General features: G+C 36.4%; 1 pseudogene; it reads right to left on the bottom strand.

Annotated features, from left to right (window-relative positions):
- The window catches only part of LOC129622112 (voltage-dependent anion-selective channel protein 3-like), a 92,674-nt pseudogene extending 74,338 nt beyond the window's left edge, over nt 1-18,336 (bottom strand).
- Nucleotides 18,337-20,442: the final 2,106 nt, after the last annotated feature.

The raw sequence follows: 20,442 nt of genomic DNA, 5'->3' as shown, positions 1-20,442 counted from the left end.
GCTCCAAAATCACTGCAGATGGTGACTGCAGCCATGAAATTAAAAGACACTTGCTCCTTGGAAGAAAAGCTATGACCAACCTAGACAGCATATTAAAGAGCAATGACATTATTTACCGAAAATAGTCCATCTAGTCAAAGCTATGGTTTTTCCAGTAGTCATGTATGGAGGTGAAGGTTGGACGATAAGCTGAGTGCCGAAGAATTGATGCTTTTGAACTGTGGTGTTGGAGAAGACTCTTGAGAGTCCCTTGGACAGCAAGAAAATCAAACCAGTCAATCCTAAAGGAAATCAGCCCTTAATATTCATTGGAAGGACTGGTGCTGAAGCTGAAGATCCAATACTTTGGCCATCTGATGTGAAGAGCAGACTCATTAGAAAAGACCCTAATGCTGGGAAAGATTGAAGACAGGAGGAGAAAGGGAATGACAGAGGATGAGATGGTTGGATGGCATCACCAACTCAATGGACATGAGTTTGAGCAAGCTCTGGTAGTTGGTGATGGACAGGGAAGCCTGGCATGATGCAGCCCATGGGGTCACAAAGAGTCAGACATGAATGAGTTACTGAACTGAACTGGTATCTGTATTATTTATAATTAATAAAAGCTATCACTTGTTTGTAATTACTTATTTTTGTTTTATATTTGATTGCATTGATCTGAGTTCTCAGAAATACCAAATGCTAATTATTAATTCTAAGATTCCTGCTCATTCAATAGTAATGAATTTAATAAAATGATACTGTTTAGGAATTTTATTGGCATGCTTGATACATCTTTAAGAATACTGGTATTTCTACTTTTCAAGAAATTTTTTGTTTCGTTTTTAATCAGAAATCAATCTTGAGTTTTGCTCAAAAACTTTATAATATTTATTCCAATTTTTACATTACTTTACTTTAACACAATGTCCCCATTGAAACATCACTTTTATGTAACAGAATAAGAGTGACCTCATGCATGCACTGTGAAATATCAGTACACTGATATTCAACTGCATTAAAAACGCAAAATATCCACACAGATATTCTCAGTTCCCAATGTGCCATAGCTTGAAAACTTTGTGATTTTTCCAGATAACAAATAACAAAAATTTGTATTAAGATGTGGCAATGAAAATGATAATGAAAGGATAGAAACTAAATACATTTCAAAGGAGTAAGAACTGGCTAGACCTGACAAACAGTTATACAAGGCATGGAAGAATCAGGAAGCAAGAGTCTATGAGGATTATGAAGCAAAGTGAGTGGGAATCATATAGCATCATTTTTAACAGAAAGTCTCAACCTTTAGTATTGAGGCACACAAAGTGTCACAAAGATGTACTGCTGTTAATAAGGTCTCATAATTATGAATAATTTAGTTTTCATGAATTAAAGAGGATTTTCAAGTTTACCCCCAGAATAACATCACTTACTTTCACTCCTATATCATTTCTTCAGGGTAAAAGAGAATTTGATGGACATATTGCTAAAGGTAGAACTTTGTCTCTCTTACTCTGGTGCAGACTTAGCGAATGAACATACCCTTTATGATTGTAACAATTAAACATTTCCTACCCTGGACTTACCTTCTCCAGAAGGAGAAAACTCCAGAAGAAAAGATGATTTGTGAATGGGAAAAAATGATAATATTTATGTCATATGAAACACCTAGAAGGACGCCACTTTTTGATGGAAGTTTTCTTACACCAGTAGATGCCCCATGTGTGAAAAGATTCTCTTCCACATGCCACAACTTAGACTATCCTACTCCATCTATGCAGAATTAGTGCTCCCTGCACTTTGCACCTGATTCTTTAAAGTTCCTTCTTCTGAAATGTGAATCTCTTTTTCATGTTTATAGCTGCAATACCCAGTAGAAGCACAAAACCTAGTTCAGTTACAAAATGGATGGTCTCTGAGTCCAAAACAGTCTTCTGCATTTCACTGAGAAATTTATATTAATTCACATTCCTTTGATAATTAATTTCTATTGATATTAATGAGGATGGACTATTAATCCACTACTGCTATTGTATCCGTTTTGTAAAAGATATACATGGCTGGCAGAAAAGAAAATATTTTATAAGATAAATTATATGCTTTCTTAAAATAAGACTATATTTTTCATGAAACAGATATTCAGTAAACATATGCTTTCATTAATATATGCTATTATTACAATTTGCCATGTGTTGACTATACTGATGAAGTGAGAGGTAGTTTGAAGCTGCAGACTTTCAAAACTGAAAATGTACATATAATGTACAGTGATACATATCATACATCATAGCAGCTTATTATTAATACAATTCTTGAGTTCACTGTCATTTTTAAGTTTAATTATCCTAAATATGACTGGGGGATTTTAATGGCTATAAGTCAAAATCTCTTTTCTATTTTTTTAGCATTATTCAATCTATTCTTAAAAAATTAAATTTTCACCGTTCAGCTGATCAGGATCCCAACATTATTCATTTCATTACCCAATCTTTTCTGACTGAAATAATGTCAAACTTATTGCAGTCATGCATTTTACACAAGTTTATTATACCTTATTTAAATCTTAAGGAGAATTTCATTAATTTTTCTATCCTCTAATAAAAAAGAACTGTGTACTTTTACTTTAAATGCAAAAATAATGTTTTCCTAAATAATTTTTATAGATCCTAAACAAAATAATTTTTAAGGAAAATGTTTTAAAATACTTTAATTTTTTCAAATGAATATTTATTATGAGATTTTGTTAAGAGAGTATTGGAGGTTTTTAACCAAGTGAACATCTTAGGAAAGATAAAATAATGCAGTACCAGTTTTTAAGTTTTGGATACATAGAACCACAGGTATCTATTTAAAACAATAATAATAATACCAAAAAAATTCAAAAGGTAATTGTTTCTAGTGGTTTAGGATATATTTTTATTTGGGGTTTTGCTTACATATATTTCAAAGTCATCTGCAACGGGCATGTATTATATTTTAATTTTTAAAGATCATTTTATTTACATCAAACTTTATATGTTTCTTTCATTTTACACCAGAGACTTTGTAATAGTAGAAGCAACTATATTTAAAAATGGATCCTCATAAAACCCCGATTCTGGGCTAGATATATAGTGTGCCTCCTCAGTAGTGAAAGCACAGCATTATAGCTGTAAAATTGTTTTAAGCCCAGCATATGTGTATCTGTCCTTATTTTTTTTAATGCAGATCAATAGAAAATACATGGTTTTATATGTTGGATTTCAAATTAAGGACTACATTTTAGACATTCTTTTGCTTAACAAAATATATCTGTATTCAGAAAAAAAAATGATTTGCTGTGAAGCAGAGTAAAATTGATCAAGTATCCAAAGCATTTAAATTTATTTTTTGAGGAGTTATAGATTATTATCTCCGTTTGGATTTTACTATAAGTTCACGTATGTGCATGCTCAGTCACGTCCAACTCTTTGCAACCCCACAGAATGTAGCCCGTCAGGCTCCTCTGTCCATGAAACTCTCCAGGCAAGAATACTGGAGTGGGTTACCATTTTCTTCTCCAGGGGAATCTTCCTGACCCAGGGATTGAACCCACATCTCTTGCATGTTCTGCATCGGCAGGCAGATTCTTTACCACTGAATCACCTGGGAAACCCCATACATGCAACCACATAAAAATGGTTCTCAAAGTGCAATCTGGGACAACTGGGGGCCCCCAAATTCAAAACTATTTTCATAATAATGCTCAATTCATTTCAGTCACTCAGTCATGTCCGACTCTTTGCAACCTCATGGACTGCAGCACAACAGGCTTCCCTGTCCATTGCCAACTCCCTGAGCCTACTCAAACTCCTGTGCATCGCATCGGTGATGCCATCCAACTATCTCATCCTCTGTTGTCTCCTTCTCCTCCTGCCTTCAATCTTTCCCAGCATCAGGGTCTTTTCCAATGAGTCAGTTCTTCACATCAGATGGCCAAAGTATTGGAGCTTCAGCTTCAGCATCAGTCCTTCCAATGAACATTCAGGACTGATTTCCTTTAGGATGGACTGGTTGGATCTCCTTGCAGTCCAAGGGACTCTCAAGAGTCTTCACCGACACCACAGTTTAATAATGCTAGGAAATTCTTTTCCTTTTGCACTCTCATTCTGCTGTAAGTGTGCAGTGGGATTTCACAGAGGCTATATACATGTGATATTAGAATAGATTGAATCCAGACACAATATAAGATTCCCAGAATCTTCCATTAACCCAAGTTTTGAAGAGATTTGCAAAAACATAAAGCAATGTTAATCTTTTTACTGATCTTTTTTTTCCTTTGGAAAAATAGTTATTGTTCAAAGAAGTCATTTGTTGTAGTGTATAATAAGTTTATTGTTATTTTAAATGAATTAATATACAAGTAATTTAAAAACTGCTTTTAATTTCAAATATGATAAATACAGAACCAACACAAATAAAAGTTTTCTAAATTGTAAAGTTGTGCTGACACCAAAAAGTTTGAGTACACCTATACCGCCAAGTTTAAGTAACCACTTGGTGACAGGACTATTTACTTCTTATGTTTTTAATATTAGATCTAGACCTTCTTCTAGACCAGAGATAAGCAAATTTCTTCTCTTGGCCATGCTCAATCACTCAGTTGTGTTCAACTCTTTGTGGCCCCATGGACGCTAGCCCACCAGGCTCCTCTGTCCATGGGATTTTCCAGGCAAGAATACCAGAGTGGGTTGCCATTTCCTCCTCCAGGGGATCTTCCCAACTCAAAGATGGAACTAGCATCTCTTGCATCTTCTGCATTGGCAGACAGATTCTTTACCACTAGCTCCACCTGGGAAACCCCTATTGGCCATATGGGCCTGTAAATATACTTTAGGCTTTGTAGGCCATATAATTTCTGTTGCAACTAGTCAAATCTGTCATTATATTGCTGAAGCATCTATAGATACTACGTAAGCAAATGAGTGTGGTATTATTCAAATAAAACTTTGTTTACTAAGATAGATGATGGGCCAGATTTAGCCACACACAGATTTAGACTATAAATGACCAATTCTTTCCCTAGTTTCAAATTTATTTTTTACAGTATGTGTGCATATGTGTACATGGTGTGGAGGAAGGAATTAGAAAGAAAAGTAACATTTATCTCTTATCTCTTTAGCATTTATTAAGAACTATATGCTTTATATATTATTTAAAGTTACACTTCTGTGAGTTGATTATAGATACTAATTTTTAATGCCATTTTATAGATGAGGAAACTATAATATAAAAATATGACATGCAGTAAGTACAAAAGCGACTTGGATTTGAATTCCAATCTGTCTGACTTTCAGTTTGGCAGAATGCTTGCTATCACCATCAGCACCAGCACCAAGAGCAGTAAAAGCAACAGGTAACATGTCCACAGTACTTCTTAGTACACAAGGTGTACACATAATCTTAGTACACATAGATAACCTCCTTTGATCTTCTTACACACACACGCACACACACAAACACACAAAAAGAGCCAAAACCTCTGCAACAGGTGGAACAAGTATTACTATTTCCAGTTCACAGAAGAAGAAAATGAGGTTCAGACAGCAAAGCCACAATTCTGACCCACATATTTTTTGTTCCTAATTCAAATGTTCTGTTTTTATAGATCACTTTGGAGGGTTTACCCATTTTAAGATTTCTGGAAATCAAATATTTCTCCTTTTTTTTTTTTTGATACCTAATCTTTTAGCACAAACTTCAAAGTTATAAAATGTCCATTTCTCTGAAATGTACGAAATGGAACACAGAGAGAAAATGTGCATTTTATCTCCATCTCTATGAAACAGAATTCATGCTGAATCAATGGGAAAGCATCAAAGGTCAAAGAGATGGAAAAGACCTCAGCTTAGAATTAGTAACAATTTCAATGAGGTATTCTTCTTTGAAGCAGAAGGTAATGGGGCTACTAGGACATTCAAGTGACCCAGAGTTATAGTGGCTTTCATTCCTACAATAAATGAGAGCAGAAACCATTGCATCCTGTAAAACTGTGATGGTAATCTGTGAGCCTCTTACTGACCATTTTGAAAGTCCCAGACATACAAGTTGATATATCTCTTGGTGAAATATGTTTAGAACATGATAGTGTTAAGGATCCAGTGTGGATAAATATTTGCTTTAGGTTGAGAACAATTTACAAATCTATAAACTGAATGATAGTTTATATATCTTTCTTCTGAAAACACTGATAGCTAATTTAAGAAAGAAACTAAATAGAACAAAATATAAATTTATGGAAAGATTATTTTTTAAAAAAGGCTCTTTGTGCTAATGATGCAAGTGAAAAAGGGAATATTTAAGGTTCCAAATCACCCCAGTATATTTTCCTGATAGGGTCAATTTTAGCTAATACTATCTTTAATGGCCATCTCTCATTAGTGCTTGTAATGAGTATTCCCTTGCTGCCCATTAGCTATGCAGAGATCACCCATTGTCTAGATTTTTCTTCTAATTTATCTTACACGCTTTCCCCCACCCACTCAAAGAGGTGTGCTAGTAAAATAGCAGTATGGAAGTGAGACAAGTCACTTCCAACTTCCGTCATCAAGTCTTCAGACATAAGAGGCCAGGAGATGATTATTTAATGAAAAGCAAGTTGACATTATTTTAGTATGCAGTATTTAGTTTTTATGTAGTATTTAGTATTTTAGTATGTAGAAGGAAATTTATGAGAAGGTGTGAAATAATGAAAAATATATAATCTGGTCTCTGCCCCCTGTATCTGGCATGTTGCTCCTAAATCCTTTATGATGGCTTAAGACAAGTTTCATTGTTGCTGTTCAGTCACTAAATCATGTCCAACTATTTGTGACCTCATGGACTGCAGCACACCAGGCACCCCTGTCTTCCAGTATCTCACAGAATTTGCTCAAATCCATGTCCACTGAATCAGTGATGCTATCTAATGATCTCATCCTCTGCTGCCCCCTTCTCCTTTTGCCTTCAATCTTTCCCAGCATCAGGGTCTTTTCCAATGAGTCAGTTCTTTGCAGCAGGTGGCCAAAGTATTAGAGCTTCAGTTTTAGCATCAGTCCTTCCAATGAACATTCAGGGTTGATTTCCTTTAGGATTAACTGGTTTGATCTCCTTGCAGTACAAATGACTCTCAAGAGTCTTCTCCAGCACCATAATTCAAAAGCATTGATTCTTCAGCACTCAGTCTTCTTTATGGTACAACTCTCAGATCCATTCATGATTACTGGAAAAACCACAGCTAAGAGAAGTAGAAATATCTTTCTTTTTCTAATATTTTGTCTCTTTGACCTTGGTTTCTGAAGCTCTCAAATTCCTTGGAATTCACGGGATGACAATAGTGTCTTTAGTTCTAATGAGACAGCTCTTGGTGGGCCCATCAATAACTTCATGTTGGGGGCTAACCACTAGAGACCAAGCCATGATTAGAAGCTGGAAACTCATGGCCTCGCCTTTTATACTCTGGGAAGGGAAGAGGGACTGGAGACTGAGTTAATCATTGATCATGTCTGTGTGATGAAGTAAAGTGAAGTGAAGTGAAAGTCACTCAGTCATGTCCGACTCTTTGAGATCCCATGGACAATACAGTCCATGGAATTCTCTAGGCAAGAATACTGGAGTGGGTAGCCTTTCCCTTCTCCAGGGGATCTTCCCAAACCAGGTATTGAACCCAGGTCTTCTGCATTGCAGGGGTATTCTTTACCAGCTGAGCCACAGGGAAGTCTATATAATGAAGCCTCCATTAAAAAAAAAAAAAACAAAAATACAGAGCTGGGAGAGCTTCTGGGTTGATGAATACATCCAGGTGCTGGGAGGGTGGCACACTCCAACTATAGGGAGACAGATGTTAGTGTACTCAGAACTCTCCTGTACCTTGCTCTACATATCTCTTCATCTGGCTATTTATCTATATCACTAATTATATCTTTTATAATAAACCAGTTAACATAAGTAAGTTTCCCTTGAGTTCTGTGAGCCATTCTAACAAATAATAAAACTCAAGGAAGGGATTATAGGAATCTTGGTGTATACAGCCTGACAGAAGTACAGTGACAACCTGAATTTATGATTGGCATCTGAAGTGGGGGAAGTCTTGTGGGACAGATTTACTTGCGAGATATGAAGCTATTGATATATTGAGGCAGATAGTGTCAGAATTGAACTGAATTATGGGACATCCACCTGGTGTTGGAGAACTGCTTGATGTGTGTAAAAAGCCACATATCTGATGTCAGAAGTGAAGTAGGTAGTAGTGTGAGAATAGAGGAGAAACACAGGATATTTTTACAACTTAGAAGCAAAAATTAAGTTACATACCCAGTAAAACTTTGATCCTGCAACAATTAATCAATTACAGAAAACTTAGCCAAAAGAGTAGCAGAAACCAAATTGCTCAAATCACTAAATTTAGCAAAACCCCTGGCAACCTACCACAATAACCAAAATCTCCTCTGCAGAGCTGAAGCCTAGGTGGTCTAATAGGTGTTTTCCATCATAATTTTCACGCTTCTCTGATAATTGTAACTTTGCTTTCCTGCTATGTTATACTTCCCATTCTGAGAAACTACTTACAATTCTTGAGTGAAATCTTGTAGAAATCAAGCTGAGAGGATTCTGAGAAGAAATGATGAATGCTGAATTATTCAGCCACTTGTGATTATTTTATTTAAAGCCAAATATTACTAAAATTTTGACAAGCTGTCATTGTACTATTATTAAACTTCTTGAAGAATTTCAAGATGGAGACAAACATAACTTTAGAAATGTGAAAAGCAGGATGATAAAAATCAATGGTTGATTTCTTCAGCTGATTTGGCCTCTGTGTATGAAATCATGAATGCAGGAGGAACATAACAGACTATTTGGCAACCATGTAATGGATTTTGTCTCAGGTACAATACAGCCTTAAAATGGAATAGCTTGAAAAGAGTCCATCCCATCACAGAGGAGCTCCAAAAACAGGCTTCCTTATGATAATTTCTGTTCCAGAGAACTTTGGTTTTCAACTTCTAGCGTACCTAAAAATTACTTTGCTTCAAAAATAGCATGCTGAGAGAAGGAAAACAGAAACAATTATCTATGGTAGGTTCCATGTTGCTAAGGCTCAAGAACAGGTAAAACCAATGTATGTTGAGAAAAGTCAGAATTGTGCTTAACACAGTTGGAGTACTGAGAATTGACTGAAAAAGACCAAGATGAACTTTATGGGATAACAATAAAATTGTTCTACATCTTGTTCTGGGTGGTCACCACACATAATTTACTATATACAGTTATGTCTCCATAAAGTACTATTTAGAAATAATCTACTGGCTATCTAGTTAGAAATGCAAATTATTAAAACTCAATATCATAGATACTAATTCAGGAGATATAGGAGGATAAAGTCCTCAAATTCAAAATTTGATCTTCAGTGGGGTAACTCTTAGATCACACTTTAAAATTTGCTGATAGATTGAACAATGCTTTACTTTTAAACAGAGCTACCCAGGGCCTTCCAGATCATGTTGGAGATTTCTGCTCAGCTTTAGGAAGATTATAGTAGGTTCTCCCCATCCCATCTCTGCATTAGTCAAGTGGACTATTCTCTTATACCTCTAGTCTCCTTAGGATAATTAAAATGGAATAATAATTTTTGTCTCCTATCTCACTGCTGTGTCTCCTGGTCTACAGGTTCTTACATGAGCTGCTCATGGAGTTGAATCCTAATTTTCATGATTGACACTAGAGATTGCTATATTTCCTGTTTTCAAGCTTCTACAGAGTAATTGGCAGAGCTGTCAGGGGTCATGGAAAGATGACAAAATTTTTGAACATTGATGAAAAATATATATATATACATATATGAAATTGTTATTACTTCTTTTCTCAACAAGAATGTCTATTGTCTGGAAGCTAACAAATTGTAAAGTAAAGATTGAAAACATGAACTTTAAAATGAGGTATTTTCTATTTCTTCTAATTTTATTTTTTAAACTCTTATTTTATTGATTTGTTAAAAAATAAAAATGATTGTTATATATATTTAAATAAAATTAAATCAATCTAGCTTAATTGATTAAAAAATTTAATTACCAAAATAATTATTACTATATACTATATATACACAAAAAAGTGAAGCTTTATATATAATTTAACACTAATGAATTAATACAGAAGCCATCAAATTTAACCAAACTATGAAAATACAGCTTTAAAAAAGCAATAAAAATTGGCAACTTTTTACACAAATTTCCAGTAGTATTTCACAACTGTGAGGTTTTGGAGGCAAGGAAGAAGTTTTAGCAGAACTGAACAGAGAAATAAACAGTTCTACAAGAGGAAGTGGAGATTTCAATACCTCTATTGCAATAATAGATAAAATAAACAGACAAAAGATAATAGAGGACTTGAACAACACAATAAACCAACCAGGTATAACAGGTATATGCAGAATTCTTTACCAAATAACAACCAAATATATATTCTTCTTAAATGCACATGGGTCATTTTTCCATACAGGACAATGTTAGGACACAAATAAAGTCTTCAACACAATGATATGAAGTTAGAAACCAATAAGAGAGAAAACTGCAGAATTCACAAATCATTAGAAATTTTTTAAAAAATCAATTAATCAAAGAATTCAAAAAATAAATTAGCCCTGTGTACGAGACAGCAAAAGAGACACTGATGTATAGATCAGTCTTATGGACTCTGTGGGAGAGGGAGAGGGTGGGGAGATTTGGGAGAATGACATTGAAACATGTATAATATCATGTATGAAACGAGTCGCCAGTCCAGGTTCGATGCACGATACTGGATGTTTGGGGCTGGTGCACTGGGACGACCCAGAGGGAGGGTATGGGGAGGGAGGAGGGAGGAGGGTTCAGGATGGGGAACACAGGTATACCTGTGGCGGATTCATTTTGATATTTGGCAAAACTAATACAATATTCTAAAGTTTAAAAATAAAATAAAATTTAAAAAAAATAAAATAAATAAATTAGAAAATACTTATAGCAAATTTGGAAAACTCAGCAGTGGCCACAGGACTGGAAAAGGTCAGTTTTCATTCCAATCCCAAAGAAAGGCAATGCCAAAGAATGCTCAAACTACCGCACAATTGCACTCATCTCACATGCTAGTAAAGTAATGCTCAAAATTCTCCAAGCCAGGCTTCAGCAATATGTGAACCGTGAACTTCCTGATGTTCAAGCTGGTTTTAGAAAAGGCAGAGGAACCAGAGATCAAATTGCCAACATCTGCTGGATCATGGAAAAAGCAAGAGAGTTCCAGAAAAACATCTATTTCTGTTTTATTGACTATGCCAAAGCCTTTGACTGTGTGGATCACAATAAACTGTGGAAAATTCTTCAAGAGATGGGAATACCAGACCACCTGATCTGCCTCTTGAGAAATCTGTATGCAGGTCAGGAAGCAGCAGTTAGAACTGGACATGGAACAACAGACTGGTTCCAAATAGGAAAAGGAGTTCATCAAGGCTGCATATTGTCACCCTGTTTATTTAACTTCTATGCAGAGTACATCATGAGAAACGCTGGACTGGAAGAAGCACAAGCTGGAATCAAGATTGCTGGGAGAAATATCAATAACCTCAGATATGCAGATGACACCACCCTTATGGCAGAAAGTGAAGAGGAACTCAAAAGCCTCTTGATGAAAGTGAAAGTGGAGAGTGAAAAAGTTGACTTAAAGCTCAACGTTCAGAAAACGAAGATCATTGCATCCGGTCCCATCACTTCATGGGAAATAGATGGGGAAACAGTGGAAACAGTGTCAGACTTTATTTTTGGGGGCTCCAAAATCACTACAGATGGTGACTGCAGCCATGAAATTAAAAGACGCTTACTCCTTGGAAGGAAAGTTATGACCAACCTAGATAGCATATTCAAATGCAGAGACATTATTTTGCCAACAAAGGTTCATCTAGTCAAGGCTATGGTTTTTCCTGTGGTCATGTATGGATGTGAGAGGTGGACTGTGAAAAAGGCTGAGCGCCAAAGAATTGATGCTTTTGAACTGTGGTGTTGGAGAAGACTCTTGAGAGTCCCTTGGACTGCAAGGAGATCCAACCAGTGCATTCTGAAGGAGATCAGCCCTGGGATTTCTTTGGAAGGAATGATGCTAAAGCTGAAACTCCAGTACTTTGGCCACCTCATGCAAAGAGTTGACTCATTGGAAAAGACTTGATGCTGGGAGGGATTGGGGGCAGGAGGAGAAGGGAATGACAGAGGATGAGATGGCTGGATGGCATCACTGACTCGATGGACGTGAGTCTGAGTGAACTCTGGGAGTTGGTGATGGACAGGGAGGCCTGGTGTGCTGTGCTTCATGGGGTCGCAAAGAGTCAGAAACGACTGAGCGACTGATCTCATCTGATAGACCAATGAAAACAAAAATACAATATATCAAATTGATGGGACACAATGAAAGGAGTGCTGCTGCTGCCAAGTCGCTTCAGTCATGTCCGACTCTGTGCGACCCCAGAGACGGCAGCCCACCAGGCTTCGCCGTCCCTGGTATTCTCCAGGCAAGAGTACTTGAGTGGTTTGCCATTGCCTTCTCCAAAAGGAGTGCTAAGGGGGAAATTTATAGGTATAAATGCTATAAAAAGAAACAAGATCTCAAATCAGCAGCCTAACTTTATAACTTAAAGAACTAGAAAAAGAATAACAAACTAAACCCAAAGCTACCAAAAGAAAAGATATAATAAAGATTTAAGGTTAGTTCAGAGATAAACAATATGGAGAATAGAAAAATCAACAAAACCAAAAGTTGGTTCTCAGAAAAGATTAACAAAATTAGCAAACCTTTAGCTAAATGAACTAAGAGGAAAAAAGACTCTAAATATTAAAACCAGAAATGAAAGGGAGGACATTATTGTGGTATTGAGATCTATAAGAAATATATATTTGATCTTTGGCCCAGTTTCTGACACAGAATTCCTAAAATCCTTGAGATTTCTTGCAATAAATGTGTCTTTTGTTATGTTAATGAGGTTACTTTGGGAACAGGATTGGTTGGTTGTCAGTGGAGCCAACTTCTCACTCCCAACTTTTAGTCAGTCCCATTCCCAACTTCTAGGAAGAGGAGAAGAGAAGGACTGGAGATTAATCAATCACCAATGGCCAACAACGTAATCAATCCTGCCCATGTAATGAAGCCTCCATAAAAACCCAAAATAATGAGGATTGGAGAGATTCCAGGTTGACAAATACCTGGCAATTTAGGGGACAGCGTTGCAGCTAGAGAGGGCATGAAAGTGCCACACACTACCCCCATACCTTGCACCATACATCTCTTCTATCTGGCTACTCCCAAGTTATATCCTTTTATAATAAACCAGTGATCTAGTAAGTAAAACGTTTTTCTGAGTTCTGTGAGCTACTCTAGCAAATTGAGGGCTTCCCAGGTGGCTCAGTGGTAAAGAATCACCTGCCAATGCAGGAGATGCGGGAGACATGGGTTCAATCCCTGGGTGGGGAAGACCCCCTGGAGGAGGAAATGCTACCTGCTACCTGCTCCAATATTCTTGCCTAAAAAATCCCATGTACAGAGGAGCCTGGTGGGACACAGTCCATGGTGTAACAAAAAGTCGGACACAACTGAGTAACTGAACACACATGCATGCACTAGTAAATTAGTCAAACCTACAGAGGAAGTCATGGGAACTTCTGAATTATACTCAGTCATTCAGAAATACAGGCAACAACCTGGACTTGTCACTGGTATCTTAAGTTCAAGAAAGCTGTTTTTGGAACCTCCAATCTATAGCAAATGGAGCAGAAACACGGGTGATAACCTGCTGACACCTGAAAATCGCTTGATGTTATGTGGGAAATCCCCACATGAACATTGGGATTGAATCCAGAAACCCAAAATAATTACTAACAATTTTATAGAAATAAAAAGGACTATACAAAAGTATTAAGAGCAATTATACAAGTTATATAATCTAGATGAAAATCCTAGAAACACAAAACCTATCAAGACTAAACCAGAAAATCTGAGACTAACCAGATATAGACTATCTGAATAGACCTATAATTAGAAAGGAGATATGTACCAAACATTCAAAGAACTAAAATTCTTTCTCAAACTTATCCAAAAACTGAAGAGAAAACTTCCCAACTAGTTCTGTGAGGCCAGCATTACCTTGATAGCAAAGTCAGACAAAGACACTGGGGAAAAAACTACAGATCAATATCCCTTAAGAATATTGTGAGGCAAAAACCTTCATAAAGTACTAGCAAATGGAATTTGATCACATATTAAAAGATTATACACTATGACCAAGTGTGATTTATTTCTGAAATGCAAAGATGGTTAACATAAAAAAAACCAGTTGATGAAATAGACCATATTAACAGCATAGAGGACCAAATCAACACAATCAACTCAATAAATGCCAAAAATAAAAATAAAAATCATCTGACAAAACTCAACACATTTTCACAATTAAACACTCAAAAAATTAAGAATAGAGGAAAACTACCTCAACATAACAAAACCAATATATGAAAAACTCACAGAAAATATCATACTCATTATAAGAAACTGAAAGCTTTTCCTACAAAGTCATGAGCGGAGCAGTTAACTTGATTTTCCCACTTCTATTCAACATAGTACTGAGACACTCAGTCAGAACAATAAGGCAAGAAAAACAAATTAAAAGCGTCCAGATAGGAAGGAAGAAGTCTAATGATCCCTGTTAACAGATGCTATGATCTTATATATATAAAACTTCAAATATTAAAAAGAAAAGTTAACAAAAAAACCCTGTTAGAACTAATACATTCAGCAAAGTAACTGGATAGAAAGTGAACACCCAAAACTCAGTTCCATTTTTATACAGTAATAATGAACACAACTAAAAATAAATTAGGAAAATGATTACATTCAATGGTATCAAAAAGATTAAAATACTTAGGAATCAATTTAACCACAGAATTGAAAAGCATACAAAGAAAACTATTAAACAGGTGAAAGAAATTAAAGATATTTTTAAAAATAGAAATAAAGCTCATGTTAGTGGATTAAAAGACTTAATATTATTTAACATTCTTAAAATGATAATATTACCTGAAACGATTTACAGATTTAATACAAAACCTATCAAAGTCCCAGTGAGTTTTTTGCAGAAATGGAAAACCCCTGCTAAAAGTCATGGGAAATCTCAAGGGACACTGAATAGCTAAAAGAATCCTAAAACAGATCAAGAAAGCTAGAGGACTTACATTTCCTGATTTTAAAGCTAAGTGCAAAACAAAACTACAGTAATCAGAAGAGTATAGTACTGGTCAATATATTCAAATGATTTTCAGTAAGGATGCTAAAACCATTAAGAAAAAAGACAGTTTTTCCAACAAATGGTTGCAGGAATACTGGATATTCACATGCAAAAAAAAAGTTGCATTTTAACCTAAGACCATATACAAAAACTACTTCAAAACAGATTCATGATCCAAGCTTTACAATGTCAGATTAGCAACAATGTCTTGGGTATGACACCAAAGGCACAGATAACAAGAGGAAAAATAAACATATTCATGATGTTTTTTAAAAAATCGTATATCCAAAGACACTATCCACAGAGTACAAAGACAACCTATAGAATGGGAGAAAATATCTGCAAATCACATTTCTTATAAGGAATTAATATTTAAAATGTATAGATAACTCCTAACACTCAAAAACAAACACAAAACAACGCAATTCAAACACAGGCAAAGAACTTGAACAGTCATTTCTCCAAAGAAGATATACAAATTGCCAACAAACACACAAAAAGATGCTCAATATCATCAATCATTAGGAATATGCAAAGCAAAACTATTCAATACAATGAAGTACTATCGCACACCTAGTAGGATGGTTGCTATCAAAACAAACACAGAAAATAATAAACATTGGTGAGGACGTGGAGAAACTGTAAACACTTGTGCACTACTAATGAGAATGCAAAATGATATAACCATTAAGGAAAACAGTATGATGCTTCCTCAAAAAAATAAAAATCATAAAATGATCCAAACAATTTCACTTCTGGATGTATACTGAAAAGTATTTGAAGCAGAATCTCAAAGAGATATTTGTACATCCATGGTCATAGCAACATTGCTCACAATAGTAAAAAGTGGAAGCAACTGAAGTCTCCATTGGCGGATGAACAGATAAGCAAATGCAGTAAAAGAAGGAAGGAAATGGAAAGAAACACTGCAATATGCTACAATATGAACAAACACTGAGGGCATATACTAAGTAAAATATGCCAGTTACAAAAAGACAAATACTATGTAAGTCCATTTATATGAGGTCAAAATCACACAGATAGAAAATGAAATACTATTAATAGTTGCTCAGGGAAATGGGATGGGGAGTTATTGTTTAATGGCACAGTTTCAGTATTGTAAGAAGAAAAGCAGAAAAGAGTTCTGGAAAGGATAGTGATAAAGGCTGCACAAAAATGTGAATTTTACCTAATGCCACTGAATTGCACACTTAAAAAATGCTTAAGATAAAATTGTATGTGTATTTTATGACAATAAAAAAATTGTGGACTTCCCTCATGGTCCAGTGGTTAAGAATCCACCTACCAATGTGGGGACATGGGTTGTACCCCTGGTCTGGGAAGACCCCACATGCCTCCGGGCAGCTAAGCTCCTGCCCCACAACTACTGAAAGTCACACACCTTATGTCCTGCAACAAGAGAAGCCACTGCAAGGAGAAGCCCACTCACCGCTAGGAAGAGTAGCCCCCATTTGGCGCAACTAGAGAAAGCCTGCACACAGCAATGAAGCCCCAGGATGGCCAAAAATGAATGAATGAATTTTAAAAACTGAATTAACGTACTGTAAGACCACTAAGGGTTGTGCTCTCAAAATAAGTGGAATACAAAGGTATCTGGAAGCTTCCAACTGGACTGGCAAATAAATTGATATGTAAGTTACAGGTTATTTATTTAACATACCTTTCATTTTAAAGCACAGAGTACTATTTATCATATAACAAATTATGTAACAAAAATCCTTGTAAGTACTATTCATATTTAAGCCACACTTATAATTCACTGTATTTGTTTCAGATTATACTCTTTATTTACAGGAATAAAAATGTACAGATACAGCTAAACCCACCCCAGATCTATTTCTCTTCTTCTCTTCTAAAAGGGAACTACTATCATAAGGCTAGGAAATATGATTTTAATTCGTGTTTATATAGTTCTATTAAGTATGTAGGCATCTTGAAACAATACATGTGGGGCGGCTATTTACATAAAGGGCATTTCTCTTTTTTAAAAACTTTTTTTCACTCTGTATCAGGTTTTTGAATTTTATTTGTATAGATTTGGAAAAAACAAAAAGCCAAGAAACCTCATCTGAGTCTGGCTAGGTTACCGGAGGCATCCTGAACAGTCAGCCTGACAAGACAACCTGAGGGGACAACTTGAGAAGAAGAAATCTGGGAGCTCAGAACTCACGGATCCAGACTAGGAATTGTGGGGAGGCTCCAGAAGTATTGCCAGGGCAAATGCGCGTGGTGGAAAACCTCGTCTCCTCCCATTCCCCCTCCTGCGTGCCCCAACTACCTGACCCAGAGCTCAGAAGATAGGGAGTCGCACCTGTAGACACCGACCAAGGACCACAGGACTTCGGGTGCCAAGACCAAGTCGTCGTGGCGGCGGGACGCTCACAGGGCAGGCCTTCACAGGGAAGCGGTCATAGCTGCGTCCAGAGAGCACAAGTGCCGGTTGCACCTGGAGACGCTATCAATCAGGTGAGGAGCAACCGGAAGACCGGAAGCGCAGGGGAGGCCTTGGAGGGGCGTGGTTTGTCCCTGAGCTCTGCCCAGAACACGGCCTCCAAGAGGTCCCACACCAAGACAGGCTCTGCAGTCTAGCCTCACCCAGAGAAAAAGCCAGTAGAGCTAGTTAAATCACTTTGATTTCAGTGTAATATTTGGTTGATTAAATATATCTTGTGTTATTAAAAAGTTGTTTGCAATTTTTCCTGTTAAAATGTTCCTGTATAAAGAAATCCTACTATATGTATATGTGTGCAAAATTTTTTCTAGGATAGAAAATAAGAGAAATTATTATATCATAGGGGCGTCCCCAGTGACTTAGTGGTAAAGAATCTGCCTGCAATGCAGGAGAAGAGGCAAGAGCCACAGGTTCCATCCCTGGGGATCTCTGGATTGGAAAGATTCCCTGGAGAAGGAAATGTCAGTCCACTTCAGTATTCCTGCCTGGGAAATTTCATGGACAGTGGATCCTGGCAGGCTACAGTCCATGGGGTCACAAAAGAGTCCGACACGACTTAGTGACTAAACACGTACAATATATCATAGAGCATGCTCGTCTTAAACTTTAGGAGGTATTCTACATTGCTCTTCAAAAACAGATTACTTAAAATCATTCTTTGTTTGCAAAATTCTAATGCGTTAAGAAGGAAAGCAACAAGTTTCTTTAGAAAGAGACTTGGAAAAGTGACATGGATCAGGCCAACTTAATTAGAAATACCTCACCACCATTTTCTTCTAAGATAACTCATATTCAAAAACTGGTTAAGACAAACGTGCATTTCATTTAAAATGCCTTTTGGTACACTGCTAAGTAGCCTTTCTAATGACATGCAAGAGAGAATAAACCACTGAGAATTCCAACAATAAATTCAAAGTATGTCTTCACTAAGGAAATGAAATAGATGCATGAGCAAAATATATACATAATTGCTCATGCTACGACACTTCAGTAACATCTGATTCTTTGCAACCCTATGGATGGTAGCCTGCCAGGCTCCTCTGTCCATGCAATTCTCCCAGCAAGAATACTGGAGTGGGTTGCCATGCCTTCCTCCAGGTGATTTTCCCAACTCAGGGATCAAAACCACATCTCCTTCATTGCAGGCATTTCTTAAACCACAGAGCTTTACTAACCTACAGTTGGTGTGCCCAGTCGCTCACCAGGGAGCTCCGCAGGTGCAGCTTGCGCCTGGAGAAGCTATCATCCGTGGGAGGAGCAACACGGGAAGGGGAGGGGAGGGGGAGATCCCACTCTTTGTGACCCCATGGACTGTAGCCCACCAGACTTCTCTGTCCATAGGATTCTCCAGGCAAGAAGACTGGTGTGGGTCATTTCAAGTCAGTTCTCATTTAAAGTGTGAAACATGTGTTAATATGTGTTGAGGTTTCTCTTTTCTTTCTCCCATCTTTTTTTTTTTTTTTAAGTATGGAGATATCCAGGTGTTCTAACACTATTTGTTCAAAGACAACCATTTGTCCATTAACTGGCCTATGCAATTTTATCAAAAATAAACTGATCATATATGTGTGGGCCAATTTCTGGCCTCTGTAATCTGTTCCATTTTCTATGCATTACATCCTTTCAACAACCCCATACTTTTTTAGTTACCACAGTTTATGAATAATCTTGAAATTAGGTATTTTGAATGCTCTAACCTCATACTTTTATGCAGAATCATTTTATTTATTCTAGTTGCTTTGCCTTTCCATATAAATTTCAGAATCTTCTTGTCAATATCTATAAAAATGCTTGCTGAAATTTTCATTGATATTGAGATAAATATATAGATCAAACTGGAGAGAAGTGACATCTTAATTCTCATCTTCAATTCCAGAACACAGATTATATCTCTCTCATCTCAAGGCATACATAGCAGAAACTGTATTTCTTTTATCAGTGTTTTGTAGGATTAGGAGGCTTTATTTGTTTCAATCAGATATGGAAACCACTCAAACAAATGCTCATCAATACATGAATAGGAAAACAGATTTTGGTCTCTGTACTGTGGAATACTACTCAGCAGTAAAAAGAAGAAATTATTGATAGAAACACAAGAACATATCTGGATTTTAAAAGTAATTATGCTCCATGAAAGAAGTCAGTCAAAAAATACTGCATTCTGTATTATTTTATGTATTTAAAGCTCTATAAATGAAAAGCTAATCAATACTGACAGAAAGAACATCAGTAGTCACCTGGGTATGGGTTGGAGGTTGACAGAAGAGAGTAGAACTGAGGATTTACAAAGGGACACAGGTAAACTTTGGGGGATGATGGATATGTTCCTTCTTTTGTGGTAATGGTTTCATGGGTGTACACATAGATCAATACTGATCAAATTATACGATTTAAGTGCTTACAATTTATTTTATGACACATATAACTCAATGAAGCTTGCTTGTTTTACATTGTATTGCTAAATTTAGTTCTGCATATTTGACAACACACTAATATCCCTTACATCACCTGTCCCATATTTTCTCCCAAAAGAGGAATTTGAAGACTTCACGACAGAATCAATACATGGAGCTCTAATAACAAAACAGGACCAGTTCTCACAGGTCTACATTTTCTAAATATATTCAGATCACAAAGTAACCACATAATCACACATTTATAACTAAATACTCATCTAAGTTAAAGGAATATTTTTCTC

This window comes from Bubalus kerabau, chromosome 10 (genome assembly GCF_029407905.1).
Source record: "Bubalus kerabau isolate K-KA32 ecotype Philippines breed swamp buffalo chromosome 10, PCC_UOA_SB_1v2, whole genome shotgun sequence".
Lineage (NCBI taxonomy): Eukaryota > Metazoa > Chordata > Mammalia > Artiodactyla > Bovidae > Bubalus > Bubalus kerabau.
The sequence above is the reverse complement of the archived record's forward strand: the minus strand, read 5'-3'. Positions and strand labels throughout refer to the sequence as shown.